Source organism: Natrix helvetica, assembly GCF_964273705.1.
Source record: "Natrix helvetica genome assembly, chromosome: 1".
Classification (NCBI taxonomy): Eukaryota; Metazoa; Chordata; class Lepidosauria; order Squamata; family Natricidae; genus Natrix; species Natrix helvetica.
Window position 1 is genome coordinate 332044903 of NC_138548.1, and position 12036 is coordinate 332056938.

General features: G+C 46.5%; 1 long non-coding RNA gene across 1 annotated transcript in view; it reads right to left on the reverse strand.

Moving 5' to 3' along the window:
• Positions 1 to 11334, reverse strand: part of LOC309384585 — a 131215-nt gene extending 119881 nt beyond the window's left edge. Inside the window, exons 1-2 of the long non-coding RNA XR_014174082.1 lie at positions 11236 to 11334; positions 666 to 887 (exon numbers count right to left, since the gene is read on the reverse strand). This is a non-coding gene — a long non-coding RNA (uncharacterized lncRNA). The remainder of the gene's footprint in view (positions 1 to 665; positions 888 to 11235) is intronic.
• Positions 11335 to 12036: the final 702 nt, after the last annotated feature.

The following is a 12036-nucleotide window of genomic DNA, read 5'->3' on the forward strand; positions in this document are numbered from 1 at the left end:
TAGAAGATAGGGAGTATAACTTGGAATTATTGAGCTGTTATTCTAACAGGGGGACAAGGTTGGGCAATCTTCAGAATCAATGGGATATATTTTAGAAACCTAGACAGATCATTTGCCAGGATTAAAGTTTAGGACCAGCTCAAGTACAACAGTATAAATTCAAAAAAAGTAATTACTAGTCAAGAATACTATATTGCAATATAACCAAAGCAGATTACACATTAGAGGAAGGGAGGGAGGGAGGGAGGGAGGGAGGGAGGGAGGGAAGGAAGGAAGGAAGGAAGGAAGGAAGGAAGGAAGGAAGGAAGGAAGGAAGGAAGGAAGGAAACTTTACAGTGGAGAGAAAATCCAAGCCCCACTATCAGGGAGTGAATGATTTTAGAATGATGACCAAAAGACTGAGAGAAGATGGTTTTTCAGGGAAAAGAGAGACAAAGGAGAAAGTGAACTTGACTGGATGGCAAGGAAAAAGAAAAAGAAGCCATTGCTTAATAGAATATTGAATATTCTTTATTGGCCAAGTGTGATTGTCTTGACTGATCTTGAAAAACCTAAACTGAGCTGGATCTAATAGGTAGGCTGAAGATCACCAGAAAATCCAGGTGGTAGGCTAGACAGGAAAGGTTTTTTTTTTAAAAAAAAATATCTAAGAAGTTAACATTTACTTGTAGTTTTGCCATGATGATTATAAGGACATGTCCATGAAATCACCAAGATTTGGCCTTGACCAGGAATGTCTTCAGGGTATAGTCAACACAAATAAGGACGGAGGTGAGATGCTTGCAATGCATATGAAAAATAAACAGCCATCTGTGCAGTCACTATCTTGACTTGTTTTGACCATATGTTGTGGACATCCTTCCACTTGTCTGAAGTGACGGTCCTTCCTTTTATATTTCAAGAATGGATAAGAGGGGAGAGGGAGGGAGGGAGGGAGGGAGGGAGGGAGGGAGGGAGGGAGGGAGGAGAGAGAGAGAGAGAGAGAGAGAGAGAGAGAGAATTACAGTTTCTGTGTACCAAAGCCAACATATTTTGATGTCTTTGTCTTCATATAATAAATACAATATAATTAAATATAATTAAGTATAATTAAGTTTAAAAACACTAAACCAGAACATTTTTAATTAGGGTTTATTGCAAAACCATAATGACCCAGTTTATACATAATGCAAGGCATAGCAGCTGAGCTCTCTCATTACTCTAAGCCTCAAACAAGCAGTACACATTATGGTTTAACATGATAAATGAACACCACCTATAAGTGCTTCCCATATATTTTAAAATATGGGATGTGAATGTTTTTATAATTACAATTGTCTCCCTTCTTTCATAAACTGTGCTGTTGACTTGCTTTTTCTTAATAATCCTGACAATATGAATATTTCAATGCAGTAGCCCAGAATTACGCCAAATGAATTACTACCACGTGAACATTTTAAATAGATCGATCCCAGGACTTTAACATTAGAATCAAGGGGAAAACCAGGATTGAGTTACAGGATGGATGTATATCGTGGACCGTGTGGAATATGAATCCGCAAAAAGATCAGGGAACAGCATGAAACAATTCAAACGTCCATTTCAGGAAACATTATCCTTCGGTAACTAAGGCCACAGCCCAGCAATAATTTTTTAAGAAAACCAAGTGTGTTCTGGTTTCCATCAGAAGCAACTCTATAACCCATATTTCCACATTATGCTTTAGAAAAAGGGTCAAACAGCAGAAGAAGAGAAAAGACAGAGAAGAGCTGATGCGTCCAGTACTAAAGGATGTTTCCCCTGGATATCTATGGCATTTCAACATTTGTTGAAAGCAGTGGATTTCAAATTCCAGGCATATGCTTCTCACTTAAAATTAAACAATAAGGCTATAGTTTTTATACTGCAGAGCATCGCTCTGCTGTCATTCCATATAATCAGTGTCCATAAAAGAAGATAATGTGCCATTTTTATTATTTATTCAGGCACCTCGTTCCTTGCAATGAGGCCTGAAATTAAGCTTTTGGGGATCCTAGCGATTCCAGTCAGGGAGATTTACTCAGCAACCTTGCAGAGGCCTATTCAGAAGAAAGTTTGATTGATTCCAATGAGCTGATTTGCAGGTGAGCGAAGATAATTTTGTAGCTTGGCTCCCTAGATTAATTCATCACTGAAACCAACAGCATTGAACATGTTTCCACTTGGCTGATGGAGCTCCTTGGTTTGAAATGAGCTCTGTTATCGCCAGATTCCTCCTGACCTTGCAAGGGATTCTTCAAGGCTAGGCCTAGAATGAGCTCATCTGCCAAAGCTTGGACACAGATGCAGTTTTTGTGTGCTCGCCACCCTTTCTGTAATAGGGTCCAGAGGTGGCATTCACTTTCTTTCCCTACTGTTTCGCAAATGTGAGCGCGCCCTGTCTACACATGCACTCGGCTTTCTGCACATGCACTTTGATTGCGTTGTGACTTGCACGCATGTGCGCAGCTTGAAAACATGTCTAAATAGGATGCCATAGAGCCTGGATGGGTGGGCAGGTAAGCAGGGCCACCCATTATTTCCATTGCCAGCTTGGCTGATCCGGTCCGAACTGCTGAATGGTGGGCGAAGGACGAGGCTGGACACAGCTGAGGTAAAGTTCAACGATTTATTAGAACAAGCAGTAACACAACAGTACAGGAGAGAAGCAAGCGTTCCCCTGCTTGACAGCTATTTATACAAGAGCTGTGAAGCAGGGAAACCAATCGGAAGGAAGGAACAGCCCGCCTTCAGCCAGGCCGCGTCTGATTGGCTAAGACGCGGCTTGGCTGTTGCTAGCTGTCAGCGAGGGAATCCCCGTCGTAGGTCGAGGAAAACAGGGAATACAACACGAACCATCTGAATACCACCTCTGATAGGGTCCCTTTGGCAAACTATACTGCTGCTGATTGAGCTTCTCCATTGTTTCTCTTCACTAGGGGTTCTGAGTGCTACATATAGGATTGGATACAGATCTCTGCAGGGATTGACTGTTTTCAACAAATATTGCGAGGGGAACTACAGGTAGTCCTCAACTTACAACCGTTCATTTAGTGACTGTTTGAGGTTACAACAGCACTGAAAAAATGACTTATGACCATTTTTCTGACTTAGGCCTCCCTATAGTCACGTGATCAAAATTCAGGTGCTTGGCAATTGACTCCTATTTATGGCAATTGCAGTGTCTTAGGGTCATGTGATCCCCCCTTTGCGACCTTCTGACAAGCAATGGGGAAGCCAGAGTCACTTAACAACCAAGTAACCAACTTAACAACTGCAGTGGTTCACTTAACAACCGTGGCAAGGAAGGTAATAAAATGGGGCCAAATTCGCCTAACAAATGTCTTGCTTAGCAACAGAAATGTTGGGCTCAGTTGTGATTGTAAGTTGAGGACTACCTGTATTCTTCTTCCGAAGAGTCAACTTCATCATTTGGGTTTTGGTTATAGCCTTAGAACTCCAGATGATCAAAGACGGGTCTTTTATGTGCTACGGGAAATGTACAGGAAGACTTTGACTTACAACCATCCACTTAGCATGATCTGTTCAAAATTACCATAGCACTGAAAAAAAGTGCCTTATGACCAATACTCACACTTATGACCATTGTAGCACCCCCATGATCATGTGATCAACATCCAGGCAACCAGCATGTATTTATGACGGTTGCAGCACTCTGAGTCATGTGATCACTATTTGCAGTTACCAACTTAACAACTGCAGTGGTTCACTTAACAACCGTGGCAAGGAAGGTAATGAAATGGGGCCAAATTCACCTAATAAATGTCTTGCAAGTTTCCCAGAAGGCTTCTGACAAGCAAAGTCAATAGGGGAAGCTGGATTCATTTAACAACTGCATAATGCACTTAACCAATGCAGTTTCACTTAACAACTCTGGCAAAAACAATCAGGTGCAACTCACTTAACAACTGTTTGGCTTTGGAAAATTCTGTTCCCAGTTGTGGTCACAAGTGTCAGAGTTCCAAGTAACACCTCCCAACAAAAGAAGACTCCGAGGCTTGAGTTTTTCAAAGTTCTATTGTATTAGAGATGTCATATTGGCACATCTGGGAAAACCCGAATCTGAAAGTTTCCAGGTTTTCCCCACCCAAACCAAAGTCCAAGTCCTTGCCCAGCACCCACATGTCCATCATATGCTCCAATCAGGCACCATCCAAAACTGGAGATGCCTCCAAGTCACCTCAATGCAGCTGCAGGGTAAGGTGACCTTAACTTTCTGAGAAAGAATGTTATTTTGACTATATATCACCCACACTCTATAGAATCCCTCTTCCCAGTTTTGCACAGTAGAAAATGTGGCAGGCCTGAAGGCCCAAATCAGGAGTGGGTTCCAGCAGTCACTATTGCCGGTTGGCAGTCACTACTGCTGGTTCTCTAGTGGGTGCCCCCGTGCACGCTTGATGCGCGCAATGCACACATGTGCAGTACAATAAATATTGTTCTGCGCTTACACAGAAGCAAAAAACCAGCTGGCGGCGCCTGGAGAACTGGTTCAGGGGTGTGGCAGGCCTGGGTCACTGCTGGTTCCAATGACCCAGGCCACCAAACCACTACCAGTTCGGCCAAACCGGTCTGAACCGGTAGGAATCCACCACTGGCCCATATGTAAAAGATGGCTTCCAGATCAAAGACTACCTGTATGGCAGTAACACCAGCCTTCCCAAACTTGGGAGTTTTCAGAGATCTCAGGCTTCGGTTCTCGTATTCTCATTCAGTCTGGCAATAGGCTTCGATGCTGCAAAAAATCTTAAGTAGCATTCCTGCTCATTAAGAGGCTCAGGAGTTGCTGCAAACAAATTATTGCCTCCCATCAGAGCAAATTTACCTACATAGCAAATGTGCTCTGAATTAGTTTGTGCTCCAAGCTGATTTGAGACTATTCATTAGGGAAGTAATCCAATGTATACATGTACTACAAGGCATGTTAATGTAGGGATGATCAAGGCTGCTTGTAAATGCTGACAATCAAAAGCAAACCTTGTGAAAGTTAACAGACACATAAATGCAGCTATTGAGCCCCTGTAGTGAAAGAGAATTTTCCTCTTTTCAGGCATTCCTGAAATTCTCCTAGGATTATCTGCATTTGTATATAAGTGTCAACATTCATCCATTTTTTGGTGATTTGCGGTAACATAATATAATGTGGAGGTATTCGATATCTTTTTTTTAAAAAAGTGAGAAAGTCAAAATGAAGAAATTGCACATCTGGATTGCATGTGCAGACCGCAAATGCTATAGCAGGAAGCATCTAAGAAGCCAATTAATGATTTGCTGGCAATCTGCACAGTGTGTAAAGAGTCAGAATGGGAAATAGAGATATTTTATTCATTATTGTCTGGCATAGCAAGTGAATTAAGGACAACCTAGGTCAAATTTGGTTAAAAATGAATGATGGGTCATTTGATTTTAGTCCCTAGGAAAAAGAAAAAAAAATCCAAGGAAGGATTATTAAGTTTACTCTTGGTCTACCAATTCTGTCAGTCAAAAATTCTCTTAATTTTTATTGATTTTCACAATGGTATTTTATTAAGCTTGATTGCAAATTCTGCTTACAGCATAAAATATGCATCTCCTTCCCGACATAATGATTAGTGCCCATGACAACATTTAAATTATACAAAAGTTTGTTAATGTACAAAACTCTGCAAATGAAAGGGAAATATAACTAAAAATTGGTAAAGCAAATGAAGAAAATCTGCCTGCCCAGGTACTGCAAAAACATGTCTGTCTGTCTGTCTGTCTGTCTGTCTGCCTGCCTGTCTGTCTATCATCTATCTATCCATCATCTTGATAGATAGCCATTCTTGTACTGATCTGAGGAATGCTTGACACTTTACTTTACTTTACTTTTATTTAGATTTCTAGACCGCCCCCTCTCCCAAAAGGGACTCGGGGCGGTGTACAGTCAAATTAAAACACAAATACATAGGAATAAATATAAATACACAAATCCTTAAATTAGATGAGGAGGTTAAAAGACTGTATCTTAAAGTAAAGCTATTAAAACCATATTAAAAAATAACCCCTAAAAATACCCCAGAAAGTTAAAATTAACCCGACTAAAATATCTGGCAGGAGGTGAGGTAAAACTATGGATGGGCCAAGCCGGCTAGTCGAAACAGGTGAGTCTTTAGTTTTTGACGGAAGGAGCGGAAGTCGGTGGTGGTTCTAATGTCTGGAGGGAGGTCATTCCAGAGGGTTGGGCCCATCACAGAGAAGGCTCTACTCCTAGGCGCCGCCCGTTGGCATTGCTTGGTGGACGGCACCAGGAGGAGTCCCTCCCTGTGAGAGCGAATTGGTCGCAGGGATGTGTGCAGTAGGATGCGATCCCGCAAGTAGCTAGGTCCTGTGCCATGGAGCGCTTTAAAGATGGTAATCAACACCTTGAAACGCACCCGAAAAACCACAGGCAGCCAGTGCAGCTCGCGCAGGAGAGGTGTTATGTGGGAGTACCTAGTACTCCCCATGATGGCCCGCGTGGCCGCATTCTGGACTAGCTGCAGTCTTCGGGCACGTCCCAAGGGGAGCCCCATGTAGAGGGCATTGCAGTAGTCCAGACGAGACGTCACCAGTGCATGAGTGACCGTGCGTAGGGCATCCCGGTCCAGTAAGGGGCGCAATTGGCGCACCAGGCGAACCTGGTGGAACGCCCCCCTTGCCACGGCTGCCACATGGTCATCCATCGACAGCCGGGCATCTAGGAGGACGCCCAAATTGCGCACCCGTTCCACAGGGGGCAATTGCTCCCCCCCTATGGCCAGTGATGGTGTCAACTGGCTGAACCGAGGTGCTGGTAGCCACAGCCACTCAGTCTTGGAGGGGTTGAGCTTGAGTCTGTTGTCCCCCATCCAGACCCCGACGGCTTCCAAACACCGGGACATCATTTCGACAGCCTCGTTTGGGTGGTTTGGGGTGGAAATGTACAGCTGAGTATCATCAGCATACAGATGATACTCCACCCAAAAACCGCAGATGATCTCCCCCAGCGGCTTCACATATGCGTTGAACAGAAGGGGCGAGAGGACCGACCCCTGTGGCACCCCACAAGTGAGTGGCCTCAGGGTCGACCTCTGCCCCCCTGCCAACACACATTGCATCCGGTCGGAGAGGTAGGAGCTGAACCACTGCAGAACGGTGCCTCCAACTCCCATCCTCTCCAGCCGGCGCAATAGGATACCATGGTCGATAGTATCAAAAGCCGCTGACAGATCTAATAGGACCAGGATAGAGGAACAACCCCTATCTCTGGCCCTCCAGAGATCATCCACCAACGCGACCAAGGCCGTCTCCATGCTGTGCCCGGGTCGGAAGCCGGACTGGCGTGGGTCTAGATATTCGGATTCCTCAAGGTGTCGCGGAAACTGCTGTGCCACCACATTCTCTACAACCTTCGCTAAAAAGGGAAGGTTGTAGACTGGACGATAATTAGCTAGCTCCAACGGGTCGAGGGAAGGCCTCTTGAGTAAGGGCCTCACCACCGCCTCTTTCAAGTTCGCAGGTAAGGACCCCTCACCCAGCGAGGCGTTCACCAGGCCCAGGAGCCAGCCTCGTGTCACTTCCCAGGATGCCAGTACCAGCCAGGAAGGACGCGGGTCCATTAAACATGTGGTGGGTCGCAGTCGTCCACGCAACCTGTCCAAATCCTCGGGGGCAACAGAATCAAACTCCTCCCAGAATGGTCTCACAAGATTCACTGTTGACGGCTCTCCTGGACCACTGAGGGGGGCCCATCCGCTCCGGATCTGAGTGACTTTGTCCTGCAGATATTCCCCAAACTCCTCTGCTCTGCCCTGCAAGGGGGCTTCCCGCGTCCTCTGTGACAAGAGGGAGCGGGTTACCCGAAACAGGGCGGCAGGGCGGTTATCGGCGGACGCAATAAGAGCGGCACAATGTCTACGTTTGGCCGCTCTTAATGCCACAAGGTAGGTCCTAGAATAGGCTCTTACCTGTGTTCGATCAGATTCGGAGCGTGAGGACCTCCACCTGCTCTCTAGGCGTCTCCTCTGGTGCTTCATCACCCTCAGGTCCTCGGTAAACCAAGGAGCCCGGGTGGGTCGTCGCCGCAGGAGAGGCCGCAAAGGCGCAACCCGGTCCAAGGCCCTAGTGGCCGCCCTATTCCAGGCGGCCACTAGGTCCTCCGACCGAGAGCGGGTCAGGGCTACAGGGAATAGCCCAAGCTCCGTCTGGAACCTATCCGGTTCCATCAGGCGCTTGGGGCGGTACCAACTTGGACAGTCTGGTTCCGCCTTCTCGCGGTGGGTAGCGCCAGGGAAGTCCAGCCGGAGAGATGAGTGATCTGACCATGACAGGGGAGTGATAACTAGATCCCCTATTCCCAGATCACTCGTCCACTGCTCAGATACAAAAACAAGGTCCAGAGTGTGGCCACCTTCGTGTGTGGGGCCCTGAATTAATTGGGTCAGGTCCATGGCTGTCATGGAAGCCATGAACTCCCAAGCTACCTCGGATGCTTCCCCCGTCGATGGCAAGTTGAAATCCCCCATAACCACAAGTTTGGGGATCTCAACTGCCGTTTCTGAGATCAGCTCGAGGAGCTCGGGCAGGGCTGCTGATGCATAGCGAGGAGCCAAGTATACAATCAGCAGACCCCACTGCCTCCCTGGGCCCCATTTCACACCAAGGGACTCACATCCGGGTATCTGAGGTACAGTGAACTCCCTCGGCTCTAAACATTCCCGTATAACTACCGCCACCCCACCACCCTTACCCAGGGCCCGGGGCTGATGGAATGCAGGGAAACCTGGTGGGCACATTTCCACGAGGGGTAAACCACCCTCGTGGCCCAACCAGGTCTCCGTTATCCCTGCAAGGTCCAGCTCCCCCTCTGAGATCAACTCATTAATGAGGGGGCCTTGTTGGTCATGGACCTTGCATTGCAAAGCATCAGCCTCAGGCCCTGACTCTGTAGTTCCTGACCACCTAGACTGCGGGGGTTGGTATAAACGACCGGGCGTATCCAACAGCCACGGTCTCCCAACAGACCTTGTGATCTTCTCCGGTCCTCGCATCCTCCCCTCCCCGCGACCGTTGTGATAAAGCAACCCTCTGTTGAAGTATCCTTTACCCTCCCCCCCTCTACCACACTCACTTCCCTCCTGGACTCACCTGTTTGCCTGGCACTGGCCCCCCTCCTAGCCTGATTAACCCACCCTCCCACCCTGGGACCCTCCCTGGAACCCCCTAAAAGAGATAAAAAACATTTGGTTAAAAATCCCCTTAGCTTCCGTTTCCTCCACCTCTCGGGGTTCACAAACCCGTCATCAAGGCGGGCCCCTGCAAGAGCCAAGGGCCATGCCTGCGAGAGAGGGGACTCCCGCAGGCGGAGCAAGTCTGACCTCAGATAAATAATGTTAAAAACACGGTGGAGTCAAGGTGCCGTAGATTGTAAGTGGTCAGTCAATAGGTCAGGGTCTCGGCAGAAGGTAAAAGGCATTGTCCTGATTATACTTGGGTAAAGGGGGGGCGGAAAATGATAGAATATCCAAGTAGTGGGAAGATGGTAAAGGGTGGGTGGCAGTCCTAGATGATCCTGGGTGGGTGGGAGTTCATAGATGGTAATCAGGAGTAATCTGGGATCCTCCTTGGGTGGTAATCTGAAGTCCTCGTTGGTTGGGGGCAGATGTTCTTAGTCCAGCCACTGCTCTAGCCTAACCATGGCCCTAATACAGGGCTTCCAGCGGCCTCCGATGTTCTAGCCCCCCCCCCCAGCCTCTATCACACATTTTCCTGCTCCCCATGGCTCTCTCACAGCTCTCACCCAAAATCCGGTGTTCCTGGCTCTCAGTCAGCGTCCTAGTGATCCTGGCATCTTATCTATAACAATTCTCTCAACGTCTCCTGCTGGCGCCGGCGGGCCTGAGGGCACAGGAGCCACCAGGAGATGTCGAAACTGGGAGATGTCGAAACCGCAACGGGGCCCCCTGGCAGCGGCGTCGCTCCTCTCCCTCTTCTTGCCGCCGCCGTCGCTGTCGCCCCCATCTGCATCGCCATTGCCAGCCTCTCTTTCCAGCCTCTCTTGCCAGCCTCTCTCTTTCTGCGTCGTCGCATCCTCTCTCCCTCTACGCACGCTGCGCGCCGCCACCACCAACGCCATTACCGGCCTCTCTCCACATCGTTTCCTGCTCTGCCTTTCTTCCGGCCTTTCCACCAGCCTCCCGACCACCGTGGCGGACCAAAATAGGTCCAAAGCAAGCCAGGGTGGTCGTGCTGTCTGACTCTCGGCCCTCAGATGGAATGAGGACCAGCTACAGCCCCCTCCTCCATCGGGAGCTCCTCAGCGTTCCCGGAGCTCAAGAGGCGACCGCCATCACCGGAAGCTCCTCCTCTTAATCTTCCACATTACTCTTACAACATAGAATAATAGAATTGGAAGATACCTTGGAGATCTTCTAGTCCAACCCCCCTGCTCGAGCAGGAGACCCTAAACCATTCCAGACAAATGGCTATCCAGTCTCTTTTTGAAAGCTTCCCGTATTGGAGCACTCACAGCTTCTGAAGGCAAGCCATTCCATTGGTTGATTGCTCTTATTGTTAAGAAATTTCTCCTTGGTTCTAGGTTGATTCTCTCCTTGGTTAATTTGTATTAACCATTGTTTCTTGTCTTGCTTTTTGATGCTTTGGAAAATAGTTTGACTCCCTCATCATTTCTGATCTAGAAAAAGAAAATGTTCATTTAAAAAAAATTCCCTCCCTTTCACCTTAAAGCTAACTTAATTTTTCTTCTGATTGTTTCTGATTTTTTATCTGTTTGGATTGTGTAAGAGCCTGAGTATAAATGTGTGAAGCATCAGCCAGGGACATATGTCGCCTTCAAAACTGAAAAGTTAATATGGTCCATTTTCCACAGAATAATCTGAAGGGTTTCATTAGGTGTAGAATCTGTGGCTCCCTCAACATCTTTGAAGGATCTATAATTCCCAGAATCCCTTCAAATGTTGCCACCGAATTGCACTGAAATTGTCCTTTCTCTGGGAACTCAGTGTTAAGTCTATCCCCGTTAGGAGACTAGAGTTCAGCAGCGGAAGTTAGTAACGAATAAGCTGCTGTATAGTCACTCACAGCCACCGAAGGTAAAACAAAGAATAACTTTACTTGCATAACAAAAATAGGATAAATAGTCTCCAAACAGACTATAAGCAGTGTTGAAGTATATACAGTCTATTTACACCTCGTTGAAGTTACAGTTGCTCAACTCACAATTCACCATGTAGACAGGTAACTTAGTTACAGACTAGCCACCATCCAATACACAGTCTTCTCTCCAATACAAAGCTCATACAGTAACAGTCAGGAACAACCAGGAACATCAGTAGCTATCCAGGGAGGAAACCGTAATAGTTCCTTCCTCCTTATATGGCTGCTTAAAGCAATTAGCATCCAATCACATCTCTCTAGCATTTAAAGTAACAGATACATTTGTTACAATCATGGCTTATATACATTGCCAAGCCAAGACTAGGGTTACATCCCTAACATTCAGCTCAGATTATGTGGAACCTCTCCCTAATTTTAATTCCATAACAACTTAAATAGAAGATGGACCTAAGAAAGATTTTGTAGTTGGATAGGAAATTGAAACTCAGCCACCAAGTTGTAAGCCAACACCTTAATTCTTTTTCTAAACTGACGTATTGATATTTTCTATCACTTGAACTGGGAGATCTTTTTAAAATGCTGTAAGCCCTCCATCATATTTAAAAAGATAAAAACTTGAGCCAAGTTGCTGTTTCTAGCATCACATACAGGAAGAGATTAACTCTGACCCAAAGCTTTTCTTGCTGCATATTAACCCATCAAATAGATAAATTAATGGCACGGTGATTCTTTGGAGACTTTTAAATGCATTTTATTGGCAGCAAAGAAGAAGCATCCTAGTCAACCATGTAAAATACGTCTTTAAACCATCCAAAGGAAAACTCCCATTGGTCATTGTTTATGTACAATGCTGTGCAATTACTTGTAAAGACTCAATTTGCTGGTTGCAAGGCCAGGAGCAAC